A 27,138-nucleotide genomic window follows, 5' to 3' on the forward strand; every position below is an offset into this window, starting at 1 on the left:
AGGAAGAGGCGCGGAATCGCCCTGAGGAAGCGAGAGAGCAGGGAATCGCCAGGGCGGTGATCGCCCGAGAATCCAGGCCAAAACCTGTTGAGCAGTGGCTCGAGAAAGAGATCGAGGGAAAGATCTTCAAGCTAGGAAGATATCTGGAGGTCGAGCTCCAGGACCAGATCGCCAAGGTGATTGAGCGGCATCTGGACGCGTTTGCACGGTCCGCCTCGGACATGCCCGGGATTGATCCCGACTTCTTGTGCCATCATCTGGCGATGGACAACTTGGTGAGACCAGTGCGACAAAGAAGAAGAAAGTTCAACGAGGAGAGGAGGCAGGCGATTAGAGATGAAACACAGAAGCTCCTTCCTGCAGGCCACATCAAGGAAGTCCAGTACCCTGAATGGCTGGCGAATGTCGTGCTGGTGAAGAAGAGTAACGGGAAATGGCGCATGTGCGTCGATTTCACCGACCTGAACAAAGCTTGCCCAAAGGATTCGTATCCTTTACCAAGTATAGACGCCCTGGTTGACAGTGCTGCAGGGTGTAAGTTGCTGAGTTTCCTGGATGCCTTCTCGGGGTATAATCAGATCAAGATGCATCCCATGGATGAAGAGAAGACAGCCTTCATGACGGAGAGGTTGTGCTATTGCTACAAGGTGATGCCGTTTGGGCTGAAGAACGCGGGGGCCACGTACCAGAGGCTGATAGATCGAGTACTGGCACCAATGCTGGGAAGGAACGTGCAAGCGTACGTCGATGACATGGTCGTGACCTCGCCGGAAAAGAGCAAGCACGTTGCCGACTTGGAGGAATTGTTCACGACGATCGCCAAGTTCAGATTGAAGCTGAATCCAGAGAAATGTATTTTCGGCGTGGAAGCTGGGAAGTTTTTGGGTTTCCTCTTAACTGAAAGAGGCATAGAGGCCAACCCTGATAAGTGTGCCGCCATCTTGGCGATGAGGAGCCCAGCTACGTGAAGGAGGTTCAACAGCTAACAGGTCGGATGGCAGCCCTGTCCCGCTTCGTGTCCGCTAGCGGAGAGAAGGGCCATCCCTATTTTCAGTGCCTGAGGCGCAACAATAAGTTTGTTTGGACGAAAGAGTGCGAGGAAGCTTTCGTCAAGCTGAAGGAGTATCTGGCGAGCCCTCTCAGGTTGTATTTTGCTGTAACTGAGAGAGCGGTGAGTGCGGTGCTCGCCTAGGATCAATGTCAGGCTCAGAAGCCTATTTATTTTGTGAGCAAGGTGTTGCAGGGCCCCGAAACGAGATATCAGGCCCTGGAGAAGGCTGCGCTGGCTTTGGTATTTTCGGCGAGGAGGTTGCGCCACTACTTCCATAGCTTCACAATACTGGTGATGACTGACCTGCCCATCCAGAAGGTCTTGAAGAAGCCTGACGTTGCAGTAGAATTGTAAGAGTTTGATATCAAATATGAGCCCCGAGGCCCGATTAAGGGGCAAATCTTTGCAGATTTCGTGGTCGAGCTCTCATCTGAGGCAACGCGAGTTGAAGGGGACAATTTCCATTGGGTACTTTCGGTGGATGGATCGTCGAACCAGCAGGGCAGCGGTGCTGGAGTCATATTGGAAGGACAAAACGGCGTGCTGATCGAACAATCTCTGAGGTTTGCCTTCAAAGCCAGTAACAATCAAGCAGAATATGAGGCGCTGATCGCCGGGATTTTGCTGGCTAGAGAGATGGGAGCCAGGGTGCTGATGGCGAAGAGTGACTCGCTGCTAGTCACAGGGCAAGTAACAGGCGAGTTCCAGGCTAAAGATCCGCAAATGGCGGCCTATCTGGAATATGTGCAGGAGTTGAAAAGTTCCTTTGCCTCCTTTGAAGTAGTGCATGTGCCCAGAGAGCAGAATGCCCGAGCTGACTTGCTAGCTAAGCTCGCCAGTTCAGGCAAGGGGTGTAGGCAGAGGACGGTGATTCAAGAAACTCTAAAGACGCCGAGAGCATTTGTGGCAGATCACCTGGTCCTTCAGATAAGCAAGTCGACGGAGAAAGCAGCGAGAAGCCATAAGTCCCTGACGCAAGAAACTCTGAGATCGCCGAGAATTAGAGCATGTCGGGGAGAGAAGGTGAACGTGATGCAGGTCTGCGCTACCCATGAGCCAGACACTTGGATAACACAGTACAAGCGTTGCCTGACAGATGGCCTTCTCCCGCTGGATCCGACTGAGGCTAGGAAGGTAAAGAAGAATTCTAGCAAGTACACCCTGATTGATGGCGATCTGTACAGGTTTGGGTTCACTCACCCGCTCTTGGAATGTATACATGGCGAGAAGTGCACAAGAATCATGGCGGAGCTCCACGAAGGTATATGCGGAAGCCACGTCGGGGGTCGAGCTCTGGCCGCGAGGACTCTCCGTGCAGGATACTACTGGCCATCGATGAGAGAAGATTGCAAGAAGTATGCCCAATGTTGCAAACAATGCCAACAGCACGCCGATTGGCATAAGGCGCCTCCCGGGAGTTGAAGTCGATCTATAGCCCTTGGCCGTTTCATACCTGGGGAATCGACATCCTGGGACCTTTCCCGCTGGCGATCAGTCAGATGAAGTACTTGGTGGTGGCGATTGAATATTTCACCAAGTGGATCGAAGCAGAACTAGTGGCCCAGATCACCGCACACAAGATCGAAGGTTTCGTGTGGAAGAACATCGTGTGCCGGTTTGGAGTGCCTAAACGCCTGGTGTCGGACAATGGGACTCAGTTTGCAAGCCACCTGTTGAAGAAGCTTTGCGAAGGGGTGGGAATTCAACAAGTGTTTGCATCCGTCGAGCACCCTCAGACAAATGGCCAGGTGGAGTCAGCTAATCGGGTGTTGTTGAGAGGTTTGAAGAGAAGGCTAGAAAAAGCCAAGGGAAGCTGGGCTGAGGAGGTGCCCTGTATAGTCTGGGCATACCATACCACCGAGCAGTCAGGAACCCATGAGACCCCGTTCAGCTTAGTCTATGGGTGTGGTGCGATGATTCCAGTAGAGATTCAGGAGAGCTCGCCGAGATTCCAGAACTTTGTAGAGGAAGACTCGAATGAAGAGAGAAGGTTGAACCTGGATCTACTGGATGAGGTTAGAGAGGAAGCGAGATTGAAGGCTGAGGCGGTGAAGAGGAGGATTGAACGAAGATATAACTCGAAGGTGATGCCAAGGCAGTTTAGAGAAGGCGACCTGGTGATGAGGAAGGCCCACCAGTACGAGATGGAGAATAAACTATCGCCCAAGTGGACTGGACCGTTCAGAATAACCGAGGCGCTCGGGAACGGCGCCTACCGCTTAGAGACGCTGGAAGGAGGGGCGATTCCTCGCACTTGGAACGCCACGCACTTGAAGTTGTATTACAGTTGAGAACTTTGTAAGTAAAGACAAACACAAAAGTTATATTACAATGTCTCTGATAAAACAGTTTGAAGGGGGCACTCTTTTTTCCCTAAGGAGGGTTTTTAATGAGGCCACCCAATAAAGAAGAGTTTTCGAAGTACAAGGCGTTTTCAGATTGCATGCTTGCTGTTTTCCAAAAAGTTTTGAAGAAAGACCTTGTCACTCATACGTGTTTAAGGCAAATAAAGATATATTGTATGCTTCTTAAAAAAGTTGTAAGTCCTCATCGTCTTTCGGCGATTGGAGGCATCAGTTAAAGTTTTTAAGTCCTCATCGTTTCTCGGCGATTGGAGGCGCCAGTTAAAGTTTTAAGTCCTCATCGTTTTTCGGCGGTTGGAGGCATCAGTTAAAGTTTTTAAGTCCTCATCGTTTTTCGGCGATTGGAGGCATCAGTTAAAGTTTTTTAAGTCCTCATCGTTTTTCGGCGATCGGAGGCACCAGTGAAAAGACCTCAACGCCCGCGCGCGTTCCGAGGCAGGTAAAAGACCTCCTCGCCGTCGAGCGAGTGTAGGCGAGAAAGAGTGAAAGTCCTCAGTGTTTCTGGGGGCGAGAAGATGTAACCCCTGGGGCAATGTAGAGGCAAGTGAAAGTCCTCAGTGTTTCTGGGGGCGAGAAGATGTAACCCCTGGGGCAATGTAGAGGCAAGTAAAAGTCCTCTGTGTTTCTGGAGGCGAGAAGATGTAACCCCTGGGGCAATGTAGAGGCACGATTCAAAGTCCTTCTCGCCTATGAGCGAGTTCAGGCGAGTAAAAGACCTTCTCGCCTATGAGCGAGTTCAAGCAAGATAAAATCCTTCTCGTCTCGAACGAGTTCAGGTACGGTGTAGAGGGTGGAAGAAGTTCTGAGGGTGGCTAAGGTAGGTTCGAAGAGAACGCCTAGCCACCCGGTCTCTTGCTCTGAAGCACAAGGGGGTAGAGAAGGATCCGAAAGGCGCCTCTACCCCCAGATCAAAGAACAATGGCCAAGGCGTGAAGCCAGAAAGAAGCTGATCGCCAAGAGTTTCTGGCGACCAGGAAAAGTTCAAACAGTGGCGAAAAAGTTAAAAGACCCGTTTTGATGGAGCAGATCGGGTGAAGCAGTGTTTAAGCCAGTAGCTGAGTCAAAGTTTGTTGCTTGAGGAATATTTTTACGATAAGGTTAATTGCCTTAAGTTTACGAATTGTTAAAGTGATTGTTGCTTAGGGCTGAAGTGATTCGAAGCAGTTAAGTCAAAGGTCGTGCCTACAGTTTTCCTAAGTCATTTCTTTGGAATTAAACAAACAAGGAAAGTTGAAGCAATTAAAGAAGTTATAAGAGGAAGAACGTAGACCTTTGTCATTAACAGTTAATATCAGTTCAAAACATATATACGAAAAGGCATAAAGTCTGTTGCAAGCTGTATACAAGGGAAAGTATAAAAGCAATGGATGGATTAAATTGATCAGTCTTCGGCGGGCACCACTTTTCCATCCACCACTTCATTATTCAGTGACACCATGCTGAGATCCAGGTCGGGGAACAAGCAGGCAAATTGTTCCCATGCAGCTTCGAATCCAGCAGCCAGAATTTGAGCAGAGTTCAGCTTGAGTTCTTCAATCTGCTTCTGAAGTTCCTCAATCCGCTTCTTGAGATCTTCAGTTTGCTCTTTCAGCTCCTTATTCTGTTGCTCCAGCTCTTCAACCTGCTTCTTGAGTTGTTCATTGGTCTCTTGAGCCTGGAGAAGGTCTTCAGCAACCTTCTTGGATTCCGCTTGCACTTGGGCCAATTCAGCAGCTACCTTTCCCTTCTCTTCGTTGGCCTCGGCGAGATCAGCTATGGCGTCGTCCCTTGCCTTTTCCACCTGCCCAAGGAGGGTCTCTCGCTCGGCTGACCTTTTCTCCAATTTCTGCACCTTGACGGCGTCGGCCTTTATGAGAGCCTCCAGGTCAGCCACCCTGACGCGGTAAGGCACAATCTTGCTCTCTAGTTCGATCTTTTCTTGAGCAAGTTGTTGCACTTTGTGGCGGAGATCAGTGGCCTCTTTGCGCGCCAACCTGAGCTCGGTGCTCATTGCGTCCTCCACTCGGGAGTGTTCAATCTCCACGAGCGTCAAGTTGAAGGACAACTTCTCCACCTCAACCTTCATGGTGTTGTTCTCTGTCTTGAGGTTGAAGAGGTCGTCCTGGAGCTTCCTGGTGGAGCTCTGCACCACCCTAGTTATGATGGCGGGAATGTCTTCCGCTATCGTCTTCAGCTTAGCGGACAAAGGCTCCCACATCCTCGTGACCTCGAGAGGGAGGTTTGCTGCTTGGAGAGGCGCTGATGGGGCCTGTTGTTGGTTTCCGTCGCCACCCTCTTTAGTTGGTTCTTCAGTGGGTGCTTCTGCTCGTAGTGGCGACGTCGGGGACTCGGTGATTAGAATCGGAGAGGTGTGGGCAACCTCATCCCCGATTGGAGCGGCATTTGCAGCTGAGGCGTTAGAGGTAGGACCCCCTCCAGCTGATACATATGGCGTGGAGGCGCTTGGGGGGTCCTCCAAGAAATTGTCTTCGGCGGCCTCGACCGCGGGCGGCGCAGTTGCCAACGGAATGGCTTGGACTGGGGAGGCGGGAGCTGGTGGAGATGGCACTGTTGGAGGTGGGGCAGGCGTGGATGGTGGCGTTGAGATTGGAAGAGGGGGTGGGGCAGGTGCTGAAGAAGGTCCCACCCTCTTCCTCTTTGTAACGAGGCCATCTTCGGTGACCTCGTCATCTTCTTCTTCCTCCTCGTGGATGACTTGAGGAGCTTTCCTCTTAGGCCTTTTAAGAACAAGTTTCTTACGTTGGGCGGCGGGCTGGACGTCGGAGGGAGCTGGGCCCTTAGGTGGCGATCGACCCTGGGCTACGGCGATCTCCACCACCGAATTCGGCACTGTTTGAGAGCCCGTCGCCAGCCCGTGGGTGCGGGCGAGCGCCCTCAATTCAGCAAGCATACCCTTGCCCAACATGTTATCTGCATGGAACGAAAATGCATGGGTTAACTCAAGGAGAAAATAAGTGCATAAGGCAGTATGCAGCAAAGCAGATGATCGGTGCGGGAAAAATAAAACCAAAGTCTTGCGCGTAACGCACAAAACGCCCAGAAACAGTTAAATAGAAGCAGTATTAAAACAACAGTTTAAATGTTCTAACCTATTCGAATTTCGAGTTGGTCCTCGTAGAATTCGAAGCAGATCAGGGTGGTGGTAAGGAAAGTGATGTTGGCATCCGCGACCCTTTTCCAGAAAAGGCAGAGATCTCGGTCCAACGCTCCCATGCTGTCAGGACTTCTGGGTCTCCTGAAGCAGCTCTTGGACTCTTTCTTCCCTTTGTCCACCCAGTACAAGGGGAAGCCGTCGAGTAGGGAGGCGTCCTTGTCGTTAGGGCGCACTTGGACGAATTTCCCTTTCCAATCTTTATAGGATTGCTGGAAGATAGCAAAGATTGACCTCCCAGCAATCCCATTCAAGCTAACCCACAGGCGGTCTCCTGGGTGCTTGGCTTCGAAGAGAAACAAAAATACGTCCACGGATGCGGGCAGCCCCAGGTGGTCGCACATCACTTGGAATGCTCGCACGAACGCCCAGCTGTTGGGGTGAAGCTGGGCGGCGGCAATGTTGAGCTCGGTGAGGAGCTCCCTTTCGAAACGGGTGAAGGGGAACTTCAGTTTCACCTTCTTGAATAGTGTTGTGTAGACGAAGCAGAAGGGCCCGTCAGCACTCACCTTGTCATCAGCACAAACGGGCAGATCGGGGGGGCAAGGTAGCACTATCATTTTCTCATCGTGTTCCTTATGAAATGTTTGGTTAGGCTCATCCCCCTTTGTCAGCCGCAAAACTGCTCCAGCAGTGTTCACGGAAGATGTCTCCCTCAAAAGGGTCGAGTTGGCCCAGGGATACAGGGTTTTGAAGTCTGGCAAGGGAACGGGGGCTCCTCCGGCGATAGGTGGAGTCGCCTGGGCCAGGTTAGGGCGGGAAGACGCAGGCCTCTCAGCCTGGGAAGATGAAGCGCCACGAACTCGTGGTGGGTCGTGTGCTTGTGAAGGGGGGTTTCGTGATGAAGGAGGAGGATTCGGGGTGATCTTTGAGCGAGTCATTCTCGAAGCTGCAAAGGAAGAAGAAAAGGAGAAACGATCAGGGTTCGCAAAGGCTGACTCGATCATGGAAGGAAGGTGAAAAACGAACGAACGTAGGTTCGTTGCGATGATTGACGAAGCCCTAAGTTACGTAGAAGGAGAAATGGAAAAACAACCCACAACGTATGCACCAGGCAGTTACAGGATGATGCGAATCGGTTAAAATGCAAGAAAAACCAGCGGAAGAAGGAAAGTAGGTACCTTTTGATGATCAGGAAGACGATGAAGGATGATGGTGATTCAGAATGTTGAAGAGCGCTGAGAGAGTTTTTGCAGGAGAAGGTGAGAGCGTTTGAAGATACGAAGAAAGGTGATGGAACAGTGGAGTGAAAATAGGTTTAAGGGTTTTTTCGAAATGGGTTTGGGAAGCGCAAACGGTAACTGAAGGTAACCGTTGATGAAGCCACGTGTCGAGCGATGAGCGAGGGGTTTGGTAGAGCGTCAGAGAAGCAGAAGGTACAACCGCTTGGAATTCTGCGTCAGTGCCACGTAGACCGGTGTTGACGTGACTCTTCTAGTCTTTTCGCTGGACGAGTCTTCGCTTAAGACTGGGGGGCTTGTGTACCGCCCTGGAAGTCGGAAGTGATGACGTGGCACCAAGCCACAGAGTAGGCGTGTGGGTAAGGCGCCAGAGTGGCGGTGGGGAAGGAAGTCGGGTGGTTCGTGTAATCGCCAGTTATTTGGCGTGCTCCGATCTTCAGTATGCCAGGCGATCGCCCAGATGTAGACTCAGGGGATCTAGTGATTGGAGATCGCCAGAGCAAGCACATCGCCAGAGATGAAGGTGGTGCAGATTATGAAGGCGGCCGGCGAGACCACAGGGAAGGTGTATGAAGGCACCCTAACTCGCCAGTTCCAGTAGAGATCGCACTCCCAGGTTAGCTATGTACTGGGCAGCACCATGCATAAATAACTTAGCCAAAAAGAGAGTCAGAAGCAACGCCCAAGTCAAGGAGGCTCCAGATGATGGCACGTGTACAGTTGGATGCGAGCCACGTGTCCAAGTCTGTAACTGCCAGGAGAGAGAAAGTAACCAGGTTTATAAGAGTTCTCAACGAACTTTCTGAGGTACGCACGTTCAGAATACATTCTTTACGCTTGCGAGTTATAGAGCTTACTGTGAGAGAGGATTTGCACGGTTCTTGTTCTCTTAGTATTTGGTGATTCGGTCACTGACTTGGGCGTTGGAGTGCGATCGGCCGCTCTGTTTCTTTGCAGGTTCTTGAGGTGGATCTCGAAGAGGAACGGAGGTGTGAAGCGATGCACACGTCGATCCTTTGACGAGGCAGTTTCCAGCGTTCTGATCAACAGGCAGGATCAAAACCAATTTTTTAATGTTTAATTATTAAGAACACAAGTTTAACTAGTAGAAAGTAGAGTGATTACTTTAAAGATCATTAAGCATGCATTATCAACGATGTGGATGTTAACACCTCGACCATCGATGGTGGTAAAACTACTAATAAGAAGGGGTTTCTGTAGTTTAATGTGCATGTCCTTTTGAAATGTGATCCACACTTTACCTTGAATAATAGAAGTTCCATACCTCAAGCACTACAAAAAAACTTGTATATAGTGGCAGTTATAATATAACAGTTATTAAAAACCGTCAGAATTAGCGGTATAATACGACAGTTTCGTAAGTGTCATAATTTTCTTTCGAAATGTGACATATAAAACCACCATTATTTTCATTCGAAATAAAATTTCTCCTGCCTTTCATCCCTCCATAACTAATGTTTTTTTTTCGTATTTCCCTTTTCAATCTTTGAAAATTTTTACCTTACCCTCAGTGTCACCTTGCCCTCTGAACCATTCTCACCGCCTGCCTTCTCACCGCGTTCTTCCAGGTTTTGGGCTTTGCGAGTTGTCATCGGAAGTAATGGAAGATGCCAAGAAACCTCTGAAGTCTGACAACCTGTCGTGTAAGGTGGTTGATTTGGCTGCGGGAGAGGCACGCAATCTCATTCTTACTGGTGAGTAAACCAATTCCATTTTTTATGAAAGGAAATTGAAATCTCAAATTTCATTTTTTGGTGTGAAGTGTTGAGTTTAGGGTTGAATTATTTGTTCCAATTTGCGTGTGCAATGTAACCAAACCCATAATTGGGAGTGAGAACTTTCCCCAAACCATCGATTCAGATTTAGATTCTGTTCCAATCAAGCATTTTCCGCATAGAAACAAGGTTCCGAATGAGCCTCTAAAACCCTCTGTTATGCAGATGCAACGCATAGTCAGCGCTGGAAGCTTCAGAGACACCGAACCCCTTCTTCTACCGTAGGTTCCTCTCTTCTCTCAATCTTAGCCAAATAGTGTTTGACTTGCTCTTGAAAACGTGATTGATTTTGATAAACAGAGGTTCCGACATGTGAAAGGTGATGGACTTGTTCCTGGGGCAAGCCATAGAAGGGAGAGTGCAGAAGAAGATGAGGGAGACGGGAGAGTGGGTTGTCGCTAATGCCGAGGCCAAAATCACTTCTTCCAGTACCTTCTCCTTTCACCAACTCCAATCTAATTTCTAATTTAACGCTAATAATCTTAACGTCATTTTTCTCTTCTTCTGTTGCAGGAAAAGAATCTGTCAGTTTATGGTTCAATGGATGCTTCCAATTTGGATAACATTGTTCTTAATAGCTTATGGAGCCATCAAATTACCATTCACCAACGTCTTTCTTGACGATCTCTTCCTGTGATATATCATTTGGGTAATTGAAGTTTAATATTTAATATTTCAAATCCTTTGGCTTTTTGGTTAATGTTTAAACAAATGTCTTGTTTCAATAATTTAATGATAGCAATAAGTTAAACTCTTGGAATCAATTGATCATTTCTTTGATTCAATGATGCATTCTTTTCGTTTCTTCTGCACTAGATTTTGGTATGGCAGGTGAGTTCAAATAAGAATTACGTGATGGATTCATGGAAGCTTGTTTACATCTTGTAAACCGTGATTTTGATGCATTGGCTAAGGACTTTGTCACTCTTGGGTATTTATATTTATTTATGTTCTCTTGCAGTTATTAGAGTGACTATTGTTATTGAAATAAGATATCACTGCATGTAAATTTTATAGGCTTCTTCCAGCAACTGCAGACAAAGAAGCTGTTACAAAGGCTTTGGTAGGTTTTTACTTTATTGTGTTTAGTTGAATTTTAAACAGTTGTGGTTATGTTGCAGGTAGTGTTCCTCATTTTTAGAGATTATAATTGTTAATTTTGTCGCTTCTTGATAGGGGTCTTCCAAACTGTTGTTGCCAAAGGAGTTAGTAATATCATCTTTGGAGATCTTGTAGAAAACTTAGGAACCACCATGTAAGCTCTTTGCTAATGGTTGATGCATTAGATATACAATTGTTGAACCTACAATATATTGGAAATTTCTTTTTTGTATGGTAAGAAAAAAATGGATTTCCTTGTGATATCACTGTACACATGTTCTATTACTATAATTGTGAAGGTGGATAATGTTTCAAACTTATGTTTTATTATTATTTTTGTTAGACTGATTTTAGCATTTTTTTTACCGTAAAAATAATCTTTATGTAACTTAGTTTCGGGTGTTTCTTCTTCCATTCCCAATAATCTTTTGTAGGTCCAGGGTATAATGCAAATTATTGCAATGCTAATGCTGATATGCTGGAAATCCTTACCTTGGAATTTATGGCATGAACCCAATAAGTTTTTTTGCCTCTCAAATGTGTTTTAAGTCTCAAATTTGTTTCAGCTTTACTTTTGGGTGGACTATCATTGTTTCCCTTGTATTTACAGTGCTACATTTCTAGCAATCATGGTGCATAACTTTTTCATATTTGATATAGTTCATCCATCTGTATAATTCCTTGCATATCTGCCTATATAATTCCCTGCACCAATATAATTCCCTGCATATCTGTCTTTATTATAGTATTGTTTTCATTTATTTTTTAAAAATTGAAAATTAACTTTAAATATATTTTTATTTATTCTAGGCACCAGACGTTGGAAGTGATGTTCCATCACCAAACCAAAATATTATAGGATCAAGTGGAGGCAGCCAAGCAAATTAGGACTTGTAACATGTTCAAATATGAAACAATTGATATTTTGACAATTTAATGTTATCATTTTGATTTACTTGTAGTCTTGATCACTTTGACATTATCAACTTTTTTCTCTCAATGAATGAATGAAGTAATTTTTTTATTATGGATATGTTTCAATTATTCAATTATTAATATTTATCAAGTTTAATTATATCATGAAATTAATTTGTGTTATGATTTAATTATATTATGAAGTTTTAATTATATTATGAAATTAAATTGTGTTATGAAATTTATTTATAATATAAAGTTTAATTATAACATAAAATTAAATAATATTATGAAATTAAATTATAAAACAGAATTGAATAAATTATTAGAACTATTAAAAATAAAATTAAATATTTAATACTCGTATTATGACAGTTATAATGGTTATTATAAATGTTAATTATGAAAATGTGGTGGTTAAATATTATAATTGTATAAAACAGATTATAAAAAAGTGGTGGTTAAATTTTATTTATTCAGAATTAAAATTACGTCAGTTAAAAACGCCACTACTTACGTATATTATGGCGCGAGAATCTTCTTCAATGAATGTAAATTGCGACAGTTATAACTGACACTACTTACATATAAAAACCGCCACTACTTACACTATGTTTAAAGTGGCGGGTGTTGAGGCGGGTAGTGTAAAACTACCACATTAAACTTTGTGGCGGCCAGTTCTATGGCGGTTTTCCAAACCGCCACAAGCGTATATTGTGGTGGTTATAAACGTCAGTTTATACGAAAATAACCGCCACAATATACATTTTTTTTTGTAGTGAAGGTGTTGGGTTTGGGATTTATAGGATCATCACTAGAGTCAGTAACTTTATAAAGAATAAGGTCATTACCAATGTTGTTTATCATCTTGCTAGCATAACCCACAGAACATGTGGCTAACTGAGATCGGTGTCTCCTCCACTCAGGATTTTGTCTCCAACATCGATCAACATTCATTTTCAAACCATTTATCTTTGATTTCTTTGCAAAAATAGGGCTTGAAAGGAAAAAGAAAATAAAAAAAAGAGTCAAAAATAGTTGTTGAGGTTCAAGTCCATAATGAAGAATAGTTGTTCTTATGGAAATTGAAGAGAAGATAGATAGATGAAAGAGAGAACGATGATTTTCTAATATATTTTTTCATATAAATTATGGTAGAAGGAAATGATTATATATAAGCAAAACATGCTATTAGAAGTTGTTCTACAAGCTATGAGAGGGGATGGTTCCTTAACAAAAAAGCTATAAATAGAAATAAGTGAGTAGAAATGTTTAAATAGTTCTAAATTTTAACCTCTCGCCTAAATGTATGCATTGAGTACAAAAGCTAAATTATAAATTTCAATATATTTTAATATTATAACTTTCCATGAATGAAATTTAATTTAAAACTTATTAAACAATAATTTAAAATTAATATCACGTTCTATTGGTATGAATATCATTAATATCATCAATGGATATTGTCATGGGCATTAACTACTTATTTAGTGCCAAATAAAATACACTTTTGTTGCACAACTTTTGTTTCATGTTTTGTTTGAGCTCATTTCAATTTGATAAAGAATATTGATATTAATTAGATATATGTATGAGTATGGCTAATTATATATATATATATATATATATATAATTAATTAAGTCTTCATACCCATATTCATCTTCATTTTAAATTATCAAAACACACTTAGATTATTAAGTAATCGAATAAATGTTGAAGATGAGAAGTTTTGATGTATCAAATCCTCATGGAACCTGAAGCTGTGTTACTTTTTAGGTTTAGGTTTAGTTAAGAGGGTTTAGAATCTTTGTAAGATCAGTCTTGATTCTCACACAAAGCTTGTTTTCAATTAGTTTTAAAGAACTAAGTGTTTTTCCATACAAAGGGAAAAACAACCGATTAAAGTTTCGAAACAATCGGTTGTTTGTCACTTAGCTGGCAAAAGAGTTTTGAAACCATTCAACCGGTTAAATCGCAGTTTCAACCAATTAAATGTGAGTTTTCATAACAGCTTTTTGAAAACCTGTTTTAACTGTTTTAGATGTTTGAATTTGCCTTCAACAGTAGTTTTTCAAGGTTATAAATATAGCCTTCTTTCAAATGTTTAGAAGATTGATGATTGATGAAACAGAAACTTTTTACACTCTGATTTGAGATTGAAAAGAGAGATTACCAACTGTTTGTGAAAAGGTTTTTTCCAAGTTTAGCAAGATTGCTTTTGGGCTTTGCCGTGATTCAACAACTGATCAATAGGGTTTCTGGTGTATTGTAATTCCAGGCGCTTTCTACCCTTTATTAGCTTTCTTGTAATTGTTCAAGTGACACTCTGTTAAACTGTTTGTAAAATCCTGTGAAGTCAGTGTAATTCTGGCTTGAGGTGTTTGCTATGTGCAAAGAGGGTGAATGGGTCTTGTGGTTTCAAGATCACCTCTTTGTGGATGTGTGGTTTGTAATCTGTGATTGATTGCATAGTGAAATACTCAGTGGTTTGACTGAGGACTAGATGTAGCTTAGGGATTGAGTGAACTAGTATAACCTTGTGTGCAAATCTCTCTATCTTTCTTCTCCATAACTGTTTGATATTTTCGCTGTCATAAAGAACCGGTTAAATCATGTTTTTAACCGATTAAAATTCTGATATATGTTTCTGTTTGACTATTTGATTGGCTTTCTGAATTGCTTATCTGCGTTGATTGTTAAAGAATCATTCTAAAGAAAGGTTATTGCGAAAATCTTTTGAAAAAGAATTCACCCCCCTCTTGTTTTAACCATCAATCCTAACAATTGGCATCAAGAGCAAGGTTCTTGAAAGTTACTCAAGTTTTTGTTTACTGAAAATTTCATTTTGATGGCTGATAAAATGCCTTTTGGGGAAGGTGCTTCTATAAACAGGCCACCACTGTTTTGTGGGGTTAACTACCAGTTTTGGAAAGTAAGAATGAAAATCTTTATACACTCATTGATAAGGGTATTAGGGAATCAATTGAAAATGGTCCCTTTGTGCCCTAAGTTAAAAGAGATGATGTTCTAGTTGATAAACCTTCATCTGAATGGACTGAGGCAGAAAGTAAGAAAGTTAAATTTGATTGGATAGCCAAGAACATTATAACATCAGCTCTAAGCTGTGATGAGTTTTTCAGGGTTTCACAATGCAGCACTGCCAAAGAAATGTGGGATATCTTGGAGGTCACACATGAAGGCACAACTGATGTGAAGAGAGCTAGGAAGCATGCTCTGATTCAAGAGTATGAACTCTTCAAAATGCGAAAGGGAGAATCCATCTATGATGTGCAGAAGAGGTTTTCTCACATTGTGAATCATCTTATGAGTCTTGGTAAGAAGTTTGATGAAGAGGAACTCAACATCAAGGTATTGAAATGTCTTGATAGATCATGGCAGCCAAAGGTTACTGCCATCTCTGAATCAAAGGATCTCACCTCAATGACTGTAGCATCTCTTTTTGGTAAACTAAGAGAGCATGAAATTGAGATTCAAAGGCTTGCTGTCCAAGAAAGTGAAGACAAGCATAACAAGGGGATAACACTTAAAGCTAGCAAACAATAACCAAATTCCAGTGAAAGTGAAGAGAACATAAGTTTGTTATCAAGAAAATTCAGCAAATTCTTGAGGAAGAGACAAGCTTCTAAAAGGTATGATTTAAAGAAACCTAGTGAATTCAATTCTAATAAGTATATTTGCTATGGCTGTGGTGAACAGGGTCATATCAAGGTTGAATGTCCAAACAATGAAGTCAAGGAAAAGGGAGAATTCAAAAAGGAGAAAAAGGGAAAAGCTAAGAAAGCACACATAGCATGGGATGATAATGATTTCTCATCCTCAAGCTCTTCAAATGATGAGGAAGCTAATCTTTGCCTTCTAGCATCAGTAACAAGTAGCATGGATTCTACTTCATCAAATAAAGGTACCACCTATTGATCAATTGCTTAATGCTTTTTATGGAAAGCCTACCGATTGGCACTTTCTCTCAACCGATTGAAAGGATTAAATAACTGGTTGGAAAATAGAGTTAAGACTCTAGAGGAAGAGCTAAGCAAAACAAAAGAAGATCTTGAAAATTTGGATTTAATTTACAAAAATTCTTCTTGCAGTTGTGAGATAAAAGTTTGTGAAAACTGTGAACTTCTTGAAAAGAAGATTTCTACCTTTTGAAAACTTTGGACAAGCTTACAACTGGAAAGTCCAATTTTGAAGATATTTTAGCTTCACAGAAATGTGTTTTTGGAAAAGCAGGTTTGGGATTTTACCCTCAAAGCAAAGAAAAGAAAATTACAAAAGCTTCTTCAAATTTTCCAGAAAAAACAATCAATTAAAATATAGTTTCAACCGGTTGTTACATGCTTCTATTGCATGAAGAAAGGTCATTCTGTCAGGTATTGCAGATTTTGTAAGTATCTTATACCTAAGGGCATCTATAAGTGGATTCCTAGATGTATTGCCAATTCAAAAGATAAATCTAACACTGAAGATCCCAAATTTTTCAAGAGATCAAATCTTGAGATTTGACAAAGTTCTGTTTTGCAGATTTCTGATTTCTCTTGAAAGGTTCATCAAGGATTGAATATTCTGTACATGCCAACGTATCAAAGTCTAGTGCTGGTGTCTTGAACCTTCTGTAATAAGAAAAACTAAAATCTAAGAATAAAATTTCTCATTCTTTGTTAAGAACTATTGATGCTTAAGAAAATTCAATTCAATATGTTTCTCTATGTTTGAATATGTAATTTCTAAGTGTTCCTTTTATTCTTTACACATTTAATAGGTTGCAAATATGTTAAAACATAATGATTGTATGCAACATGTGTTTTTGAAATTTTTTCTTCAGAACAGAAATTTAACCGATTGTTTCCTCGAAACAACCGACTATTTTGTATCTGATAAACTCTGGGCAAATCTGTTTTTGAATTCAAATTTCTGGTTTGTGATTCTGTTGAACCTAGTGACGTGTATGGTCAATATTATATTAATTGGATGTTTGAATATAGTTTAATTCTGTTGCATCTGCTTTTAATAGATCAAATCCCAGTATCTTGAAAATCAAAACTGTCTTTAAATGCTTGGTCAAATATCACAGGTGAATTTGTACCTTTCTGATTTGACTGACTATGTCAGCTTTATTGTTCAGATTTGATTCGTTTTTCAGTTTGAAAACATATCTATTTGTGCCATCTTTGACCATGTAGCTCAACTATATAAGACAATGCAATTTGGTGTTATCTCTCACACATACAAACTGTTTTTTTTTTCTATCTTTTCTATCTTGAGTTTTCTCTGCAGTAAGTTGAAGTCTTTGTTCAGATTTAAACAATGGCTGACACTCCTCCTTCTGCACAAAGGATGAAATCAAGGGCTGTTAAAAGCTCTGGAAAGCTTGAAGGATGGTTTGCAGGGGATACAAGTCTCATGAACAAGTATTTACTTGAGACAAGTAGAAAGAATGTGAATACACCAAAAGTTGTTTCCTTCACATGGACGAAACAACTGAAGGTGGATTCTGTGAGGAGCATTCTCAAAGAATAGAAGTTAAAGAGGTTCCTAGAGCTTACAAGGAACATCTATCCTGATCTTGTAAAGGTATTCTACACTAACCTTCATTTTGATGGTGACTCACTTGTTTCACATGTCAAGGGTGTAGATATGGTCATCACAAGTGAGGTATGGTCTGCTTTGACTGGGCTGAAATCTTCTGGACTAAGAATCAATAGGGGAAACCTTGGAATTGTGTAAGAATTCAACAAAATCCAGTTCTATTAGAGTTGTCTTAAGAATTCCCAACTCCAAAGTGAGGAACTTTTTGTTGAACCAAGTGGTGTTCAATGTTTTGAAGAATCCAAATCCTTTGAAGGATGTTGAAGCCTCTGCTTTGCTTGATGCTGCTGTGCTGGTTTAAAGCTTTGTTCTGGGGTAGTTTAATGTTGTAATCCATCCTTAGATTAAATCTCAAAAGCAATTAACATCTCAATCTTTAACAAAGCAAAATGTTTTTCAAACTAAGTTGAAACAACCGATTGTTTTGTCGAAACAACCGATTGTTTACACTTAGATGTTTTGAGAAAGTTTGAAAACTGTTTTTGAATGGTGAAATTTGTTAAGTAACAAAACAACCGATTGATTCGAGGAAACAATCGATTGTTTGTTTTGAAACCATAACAGAAAAACTGTTTTCTTTGACTGAGCTTTAAATGTTTTAACTGAATACGCTCCAGTCATTAAATGCTTTGACCAATCTATTTTAAATGCAATTAAGAGTTTGTTAAGATTTGATAACAAACTATATCTTTGTATAAATTCAGAAAAACTGTTTTTAGAGAATAGTTTTTTGAAGAGAACATATTTGAAGTTTTGAGAACTAAGAGTTTTTCAAAGAGTTTTGAGATTGCTTAAGAGCTGAAACATTGATCAAGGTTTTGGAATAGGATTCTACTTGTATTGATTTCAGATTTTCATCTGTAACAAGTGTAATCTTTGTAAACTGCTGAAACAATTCGTTTGTGTGTTGTACTGAGATTGGCTGTGTGTTCTTGAGGTGTTCAAGATCAGCAATCTTAGTGTTGGCCAAGGAGAGTGTGTTTCTTGAGGTTTTCAAGGTCATTCTCTTGGTTGTTGTGTAAGTAATCAAGGTGTGGTTGCTTAGTGGATTTCCTCAGGGTTTCTGAGAAGACTGGATGTAGCTCTGGGTTGGAGTGAACCAGTATAAACAACTCTGTACAATCTTTCTATCCTTAGCTCTTAAATTCAGTTTGTTTGTTGTTTGCTAGTATAAACAACCGATTGTTTCGAAGAAACAACCGATTGTTTTTCTAGTATTACAGTTTTGCTTGCTGTTTTGGCTAACTGAATTGTTGAATCAATTGGTTTCAGAAAAAAATTCATTCTAGCTGAGAAAAGTTTGCGAAAACCCTTTAAACAATTCACCCCCCCTCTAGTTTAAAGCCATCTTTTTTAACACTTTTCTGCAGGAGGACTAAAGCTTGATGAAAGGCTTGTGGCTTTCATTGTCTCATGGATTCTCACACCTAGGGGGAGCAACCATTCAACTCTATCTGAAGAAGATCTTTTCTTGATCTACTGTATCATGAACAAAGTAAAGATCAACTGGATTCACACAATCAAAGAGCACATGCAAAAAGCTATGAGGTTATGTGACTTTCATTATCCTTATGCAATTTTGATTTCTAAGTTTCTGCATTATTTTGAAGTGGATGTAGAAGGTGAGCTAGCAGAAGTAATCAAGCCTTCCAGTGAGATTAATAGTGGATCTATGAGTAAGATGGGATTTACCAAGATTGGTGGAAGATGGGTAAGCAAGAATGGTGATCAAGATGGCCCAAGTGGAACAAATGAAGGTGATGAACCTGAGGAGGCAGCAATGCAAGATGATCCAGCTGCTGAAACTCAAGAGGATGATCACAATGACATCAACATGGGAGAAAGGATGCCTACCATGTCACCTTTTGAAAGGCTAATGATCAATAGAATGGACATTTTTGCTGATAATCAAAGGAACCTTTATGAAATGTGCGAGTCAAAGTTTAACAACATGGATACACGTTTCTCAACCTTGGATGAACAGATTAAGGAAGTCCAAAGACAGATTCTGGAACTGTAATTTCAAAGGGATGATAGCCCTTCTTTTTAGCTTAACAACTTTTAAATTTCTTTTTCTTAATGTTGTTTTTAATCCTACCTTTTTGTCAATTTGATGAGACAAATAGGGGGAGAAGTATTGTAGGAATATGCAATGTTCTTATTTGTCTTTTAATTTTTTTTGAACATTGCTTTTATTGACTGCTTAACTGCTTTAAATTTGGAGTTTTAAAACTGCTGTTATTTCTAGTTTACAAAATTTTAACCGGTTATCTCTGCGAAATAACCGATTGTTCTTATACATCTCTGTCTGTTTGAAAACTGATGTATAATGTATATCTGTTTTTCATTAAATTATCTTGTGGTTGTTCAGTGAATGCAGGACTCAACAGATTCTAAAAAAAGAACTTTCCAAAAAGCATTCCAAGGATTTGTCTCCATCAAATAGGGGGAGATTGTTGAAGATGGGAAGCTTTGATGTATCAAATCCTCATGGAACCTGAAGTTGTGTTTCTTTTAGGTTTAGGTTTAGTTAAAAGGGTTTAGAATCTTTGTAAGATCAGTCTTGATTCTCACACAAAGCTTGTTTTCAATCAGCTTTAAAGAACTAAGTGTTTTTCCATGCAAAGGGAAAAACAACCGATTAAAGTTTCGTGACAATCGGTTATTTGTCACATAGCTGGTAAAGGAGTTTTGAAACTATTTCTTGAATCAGTTGTATAACTGCTGAAACCATTCTACCGGTTAAATCGCAGTTTCAACTGATTAAATGTGAGTTTTCATAACAACTTTTTGAAAACTTGTTTTAACTGTTTTAGCTGTTTGAATTTGCCTTCAACGGTAGTTTTTCAAAGGTTATAAATATAGCCTTCTTTCAAATGTTTAGAAGACTAATGATTGATGAAATAGAAACTTTTTACACTCTGATTTGAGATTGAAAAGAGAGATTACCAACTGTTTGTGAAAAGGTTTTTTCCAAGTTTAGCCAGATTGCTTTTGGGCTGTGCTGTGATTCAACAACTGATCAATAGGGTTTCTGGTGTATTGTAATTCCAGGTGCTTTCTACCCTTTATTTGTTTTCTTGTAATTGTTCAACTGACAATCTGTAAAATTGTTTGTAAAATCCTGTGAAGTCAGTGTGATTCTGGCTTGAGGTGTTTGCTGTGTGCAAAGAGGGTGAGTGGGTCTTGTGGTTTCAAGATCACCTCTTTGTGGATATATGGTTTGTAATCTGTGATTGATTGCATAGTGAAATACTCAGTGGTTTGACTAAGGACTGGATGTAGCTCAGGGATTGAGTGAACCAGTATAACCTTGTTTGTAAATCTCTCTATCTCTCTTCTCCATAACTGTTTGTATTTCCGCTGTCATAAACAACCGGTTAAATCGTGTTTTTAACCAATTAAAATTATGATATCTGTTTCTGTTTGACTATTTGATTGGCTTTCTGAATTGCGTATTTAGGTTGATTGTTAAAGAAAGGTTATTGCGAAAATCTTTTGAAAACAATGCACCCCCCCCCCCCCCCTCTTGTTTTAGCCACCAATCCTAACAATAAACACTTATTTTGTATCTTAATTTTGTTTTATTTGAAAATTTATTCTTTTGTTACACAATTTTTTCATTCTCTCAATTGTTCTTTCATTCAATTCATTCATATCCTCACTTTATTTTCCCTCTAATCACAACATTGATTACATTTTTTTATTGTTCAAACAATCTATTACATTTTAGGAAATTCAAAACCTTAATTTTATAAAATTAAATTATTTCTAGGTAACAAATTTTATCACTGAGACAAATGAGACAAATGTTAACCTTTTAATTCTTGGAATACAACTCTAGAAAGTGTACATTTGATGTTCTTTCCATAAAGAAAATAAACTTTCCTCCTATGGTACATAAGAAATTGTTGGACGACCTAGTCTTTGTATCTCATTTTCAACATTTCCTTCCATCTTGACTTTAAAGCTTGTTGAGATCAATAGGTTGTACATGAGGGCATACTCAGTCTGATTAGATTTCGTGGGTCGTTTTGATGGAGATCAAATAGAAGAGGATTTCATTAATGGAGGAAGAGGCCATCCACCCAAGCATTTAAAATTCTTCCTTTTAGTCTTCTAAAAAATAAAGAAGAAATTAAATAAAGAGAGGACCAAGCCTAAAAGAAGACTACAAGCATTCAAGAATGGGCTCTAATTAATATCTCTCTTTGTAATTTCTTTTGCATAAATTTGTAAATAATATAGATTTGCTTTAGGATATGCTAAAGAGGGAAACCTAAAAGACACCTCCATTATATAGCATCTTAGGTGCAAGTTTAGGAAGGAAGGGATTAGAAGAGTTCCTTTTCACACTCCTTCTCCCTTTAGGCGTTAGCTTGTCTTAGAAGGCATTAGAAGGTGACTTTTCAAACTCCTTCTCTTCCGTACATTTGTGACCAACCCTCTCTATTATAAAAGGGGTGCTTGGGTCCTTGAAATAAAAAGTTAGAATTGATTTTGAGAGTAAGAAACCTCTACCAAATTGGTGAGTGAGTGAGAGAGACTTGTGTCTTATTCTCTTCTAGTCTTATCTTGAGGGATTCCTTGGGCTCTCAAGTGGCGGCAACAACACTTATCTTGAAGCCAACCATCCTTCAAGTGGCGTGCACAATTCCAAGGGCTCCAACCACATAAGTTTCCTTGTCCTTTTCATCTTCTCATTCCTTTTCCATTCCAAAACAATCTCTAAAACATGTCTTTGTTGTTTCTTGTTATTCCAATCGGTAGAACTTGTTTGTCTTGTGATTTTATTCGGTAGTTTCATTTGGTTTGTTGTTCTTGTGGTTATAATTGAGTTTCTTGTAGTTTTAATCGGTGCAATTGTGTTCTTCTATGTTTTAATTGCTTCATATGTCAAAAAATGGGTTTCTATGAGAGTTTGGCTTGGTTCTTATGATTTGGTGAGTTCTTGAATGATTAAGAACATTGATCAAATTCTTAAAAAGTACCTAATCATATTCCAACTCTTATTGAATCCATATCATGTTCATATCATATTCCTATCATGTTCTTGGGTTCATATCACGTTTGCTCCTCAATATGCATGTGTGAGGTATAGTTAGTGCCTGGTTCTTTAAGAATTTCTATAGATGTTAGTAGGCGAGTTTAGGGTAAACATGTCACCATGAGTGTAGAAATTGGAGGTAAGGAGGTTGTATCTATCATGTGGAAGGTCTAAAAGGTAGAATATCATTTGTGTTTTCTTTAGATAGATGTTGTGGAAGGTTTTACATTCTATGGTAGATGGCAATCCTGTAGGGTTAAAAATGAATTCACGGTTATTTTTTTTGTGTTTACTACCAGAAAACAATGTTTTAGAGTAGGAAAAAAAACACAAAGGTTAAAAAACCGACACTAAAGTGCCTTTTGCATCGAACAAAAAATCCACATCAAAAGGATGGAAGCAATAAACTTACGTCCTCTTAACAGACACCAAATAAACAAATAATATTTAATAATAAAAAATTTAACTTGAGTCTAATGAACAGTACTAAAAAATAAAAATAAAATTGTGTAAGTATAATCCATGCTAAAGTTGGGAAATAAGTTAGTGAGTTCCATCTACGCGGAAAAAAGAAATGAATTAGTTAGTGGTTTCATCCACGAGAATAAGACCAGAAAAAAATAAAGTTTTACCTTATTTTTAACCTTTTAGATTTTATTTCTATAAAGGCTTGTTAAAATGAAAGTGAGAAGACATTAATTTACTAGTGAACCTATGCTTTTAAATATTAAATCTAAAAAAAATAATTAATAACTATCTATGAGTTGCTATTAACTCAGGGGAAATCACCTGAGATAAATTAAGCTTACTCATAATGGGATGCAACAATTCCTTGAAACAAAACTATTCCCTTTGAGGGATCAATGTTAGCATTAATCCATTTAGCCCAAATTGTTAATACAATCTTGTAAGCTTCTATGGGATCCACATCCTTCTTTATTTCATTGCTTGAAATTGAACCCTGTTTAAACATAACATGAATGCTCTATTAGCCATTTAACATGTTTAAGTAATAACATCCTGCATCCAAAATATGCAAAAGATATAGTTCAAAAACTTCATTATGTTTCAGAGTCTCTTGAGTGGGTCCACCAATGTTATTGAAAATCAATAATCTTCTTTCCACATGTACCCATATTTTTCTTTCTACATGTACCCATATTTAATGAGTCTAGATTCACAATCTCTTTCCTTATATTAGAATTATAGGATTTAAACAAGAGGGGGTGTATTGTTTATGAAAGATTTTCGCAAACTTTGAAGGTAAAGTGAAAGACAATGGAGAATTAATCAATTAGAAAATTGTTTAGCTAATTAGAAAACTGTTTTTAATATGATTGCAGAAAATCAACATGTTGTTTTTACGAAACAATCGGTTGTTTTTATCAGCAGTTGATCCTGCCGGCAACTCGAACGTGGAGGAATCGCTTCGTAGCACTCTCTATGCCCCGCCTACGCGACTGCGTCTCCTGCTCAATCACCCTCAGAACCTTCTATTGGATCTCCGAACGTGACCTGCAAAACACACAGACGGCGCCTCTAGCGGCCGTTTGCACTCCGACGATCAAGTTAGTCCACAGAACCACCAAAGATGAGAAAACTAGCAGTGTGTGTGAAAAACTCTTGCTCTTTTTTCTCTCGTATCTCCATCTCTCCCTGATTCCCTCTTTTATGTCTCTCTCTCTGTTTCTGGCCATAACAGAATTCTGTTATGCTTTTCTGGCATGTGTCAGAACCCTGTTATGCTTTTCAGAGACAGTGTACCTGCAGAATCAGTAGTGAGAGCGTGAGAGTCTGTGCATGTCTGCGCGTCTCTGCGCTTGGCTGCGCCTGTCTGTGCCCTTAGTGGTACGGAGTGCACTTTTGTCTGGACCGCACCCCTCTCAGATGATGACACGTGGAGGCCTGCAACTCACATCTAACCACACACGTGTCACTCACTGGAAGGGCTCTAGCGCTTCTCTTTGTGTGCCTAAGTTACGCCCTTGCGGAGTAACTTAGGATATTTCTCTCACCTGGGTAAATCGCATACTCTTAGGAGAACGTCAGGTGTGGCTGGTCTAAGCACACTCACTAAACGTTTCTCTCTGCGTATACAGCTTACCCTTCACGGTGCCACGCACGTAATGGGTTGAGGGAATCACCAATCACTGACTGGTTTACTAGTTCCCTTAGGCCACTCTCGTGCACGATTCCCTGAGATGTGCTCATGCGAGGTCTATGCGTAACGCTCTCGCTGGGAACCTCAGTCCCAGTTTAACTGCGTGTAACACGAGACCCCGATGACAATGCACTCGATGGCTGATCAGTGCTTATTTGCTTCTCGCGTTCTACCCCCAGACGTTAGTCTGAGAACTGGTCTGTTGGTGGCCATTTGGCTGCTGACCACCGATCACCATTCTGGATGATCCGTCCCCTGACCTCTCTGCCGCCTGATCTGTCGGTGGTCACCTGGTCACTGACCCCCGATCACCGCTCTTGGCGATCGCCTCCCTGGTCTCTCTGTCACCTGGTCCACGTGTCACCCTGCGAGTGGTCCACGTGGTTCTCTGCTGCTGACGTCATCGACTACCGATGACCGATCGGATCACAAGCCCCCCAGTCTCGAGTCGTGAACTCGTTCTCGGCGAAGAGACTAAGTGGTCGTGCCCTCAGTCCACGTGGCAAGTGGGACCGCATCACGTGCCACCTCACGTGCTGCTTCTTTAACGTTTGGACTTCCTTTCTTAATCTCGCGACACGTGGCCCCATCGACGGCCAGCGTTGTGCGTCGCTAGCGCTTCTCCTATTCAAGTTGGCGCGCTCTTTCACTGTTCCTTCATCTTCTTCAATCGACTCTCAGACCTTCTGCGAGCTCTTTCTCTGCGCACCCATCTTTCTTCAAGTTTTCTACCTCCAAACCTCTCGCGATCATTCAAAGGTATGGTTTTTCTTCTTCCTGGGCTTATTTGGGTCATCTTTACCGATTGCATTTGTCTTTCTCGTTGTCATGCATTCATCTTCTCTATTTTCCCTCTCTCGACCCGCGCTAGGGTTTTTTCACGTTCTCGCTCTGACTTCTGTTTCTTCTTCTTCCTCTTTTCACCTGGGCATCCCTCTCTCCTTCGCCCTCTCTGTTTTCACTGAAACATTCATCATTCCCTCTTCTTCCATTCATTCTGACTTTTCGTTTTTCCTCCATTTGCAGCTATCTCGCGATGGCTCGCTTGAAACAAACTGCGCGTATAATTCCCTCATCCTCTGGTGCACAGCCTTCCGCGAGTGCGCCAGCTCCACCACCGCCTGTTGCTACCTCCTTTCATGACAACGCTAGGGTCTACGACTGGGCCCCCCTGGCGTTGCTGGCTGAAACATCCACCCTGCTACCACAGGGTCATCTCACCTCTCTCCTGAGCCATGACACGGATGAACCCTCGTGCGCCATAGACAGGGAAAATGATTTCAATATCCACGTTCGCATCCCTCCTCGAGGGATGCCCATCTGTGCGGACGATAGGGCCACCAATGGGGTGCCCTTCGTCTTCGTCTACTCCGCCACTTTCAAAAGGTTGAAGCTGCGCCTCCCCTTCACCTTTTTCGAAAAGGAGCTGCCGATGGAGTTGAACGTCGCGCCCTGCCAACTCCATCCCAATGCCTGGGCCTTCATCCGGGCATTTCAAATCCTCTGCAATTATTTTGGGCACAACGCCTCCGTGGATGTGTTCCTCTACTTCTTCGAGGCGAAGAATCCTGGGGACAGGTCCTGGGTTAGCCTGAACGGGGTTGCTGGACGGGTGCTCCTGGGCCTATACCAGCAATCCTTCAAAGACTGGAAGGGCAGATTCTACATGATATCTGCCACCCAACAAAGTCCAAATCTACTCGAGGGGTACCCCCTCTACTGGGTTCCTGGGGTTGAAATCAAGAAATCTAGAGACCTCGAAACCATGGCCCCCTACGAGCGCGAGCTATGTGGGCTGCTCCTGGGGGCCAAGTACAACTCCGCTCGCCTCATCAAGGATGAATTTGATGTGGTGGCTCTGAAAAAATATATAGGTAGCTCTTCTTGCACCTCTTAGGATACTTGTCTCTTCTCATGCATGCTTTTATGTTTTTTTTGACTTACTTGCATAACTTGGCCAACTAACCCTTCCTTTTCTCGTCTATGTAGACTCAATGTCGGGGAAAGACAGGAGGCTAGCCTTGCTGGAGCTTGCCAAGCGTCGGGGAGCCAAGGGAACTGGCTCCTCTTCTTCTACTACAGAGCCCATTGCAGCCCCTCCACTCTCGGTCGCGCCAGCTGAAGGCCCCGAGCAAGGAAAGAAAAGGAAAAGGCTGGTGAAGGCTTCCACTTCACTTACTGCTGCTGCTGCTGCTGCTGCCTCAATTGAAGAGGAGAGCTCTGGCTCTCCTCTTATACACCGCCAGAGGAAGAAGCCAGCGGTTGAGGGGGCTTCGTCTCTCCAGCCTGGGGAGATCGAGGTGGTGAAGGTAGAGGAAGGTTCACCCCCTCCTCCTTCTACTCAACCTGCCTCAGAGCCCACACGCCTTCCTTCTCCATGCCAGCAGTTGCCTCCAACTTCTCCACTGCCATCTTCCCCCCCAGCAGGCCAATCACCTGGTCCATCTGCTCATCCTGCTGGGGGTGCTTCTGCCCAACCTAGGGGTCCACCACCACCACTGCCAGTCTCCACCGCCACTGCTGAATGTGGTGGGTCTAGCTCGCGCCCAAGCGCTTCTGGGGCCAGCCACGAGAACTTTAGCAGGGTCATCACCCTGGTCCGACAGCTCATTAGCAACCGGGAGCTTGTCGAATGGAATGGTGATGAGGTGGACATGCACCTAGCCAGGCAGATGGTGCTCTCCCTGGAGTTCTCCACCCAGCATCGCAAGCAAATAGCCCTGGAGAAGAGGGTGAAAGAGCTTGAGCACGACAAGGAGTCACT

At 41.7% G+C, this 27,138-nt stretch overlaps 1 long non-coding RNA gene and 1 pseudogene across 7 annotated transcripts; one reads left to right on the forward strand and one right to left on the reverse strand.

The window, feature by feature from the left end:
• Positions 1–13,028, reverse strand: part of LOC137838731 (pectate lyase 1-like) — a 28,851-nt pseudogene extending 15,823 nt beyond the window's left edge.
• LOC150028026 (uncharacterized) lies at positions 9,214–11,650 on the forward strand. Of its 7 annotated transcripts, XR_016520326.1 has the most exons (8): positions 9,214–9,461; positions 9,708–9,763; positions 9,843–9,970; positions 10,056–10,191; positions 10,359–10,473; positions 10,560–10,605; positions 10,719–10,797; positions 11,454–11,650. It is a non-coding gene; the product is annotated as an uncharacterized LOC150028026 (long non-coding RNA). The 7 variants fall into 7 exon arrangements; XR_016520324.1 differs by having other exon boundaries at positions 10,056–10,473; XR_016520325.1 differs by having other exon boundaries at positions 10,359–10,605.
• Positions 13,029–27,138: the final 14,110 nt, after the last annotated feature.

Source organism: Phaseolus vulgaris, chromosome 4 (assembly GCF_051622355.1).
Source record: "Phaseolus vulgaris cultivar YP4 chromosome 4, ASM5162235v1, whole genome shotgun sequence".
NCBI classification, from domain to species: Eukaryota; Viridiplantae; Streptophyta; class Magnoliopsida; order Fabales; family Fabaceae; genus Phaseolus; species Phaseolus vulgaris.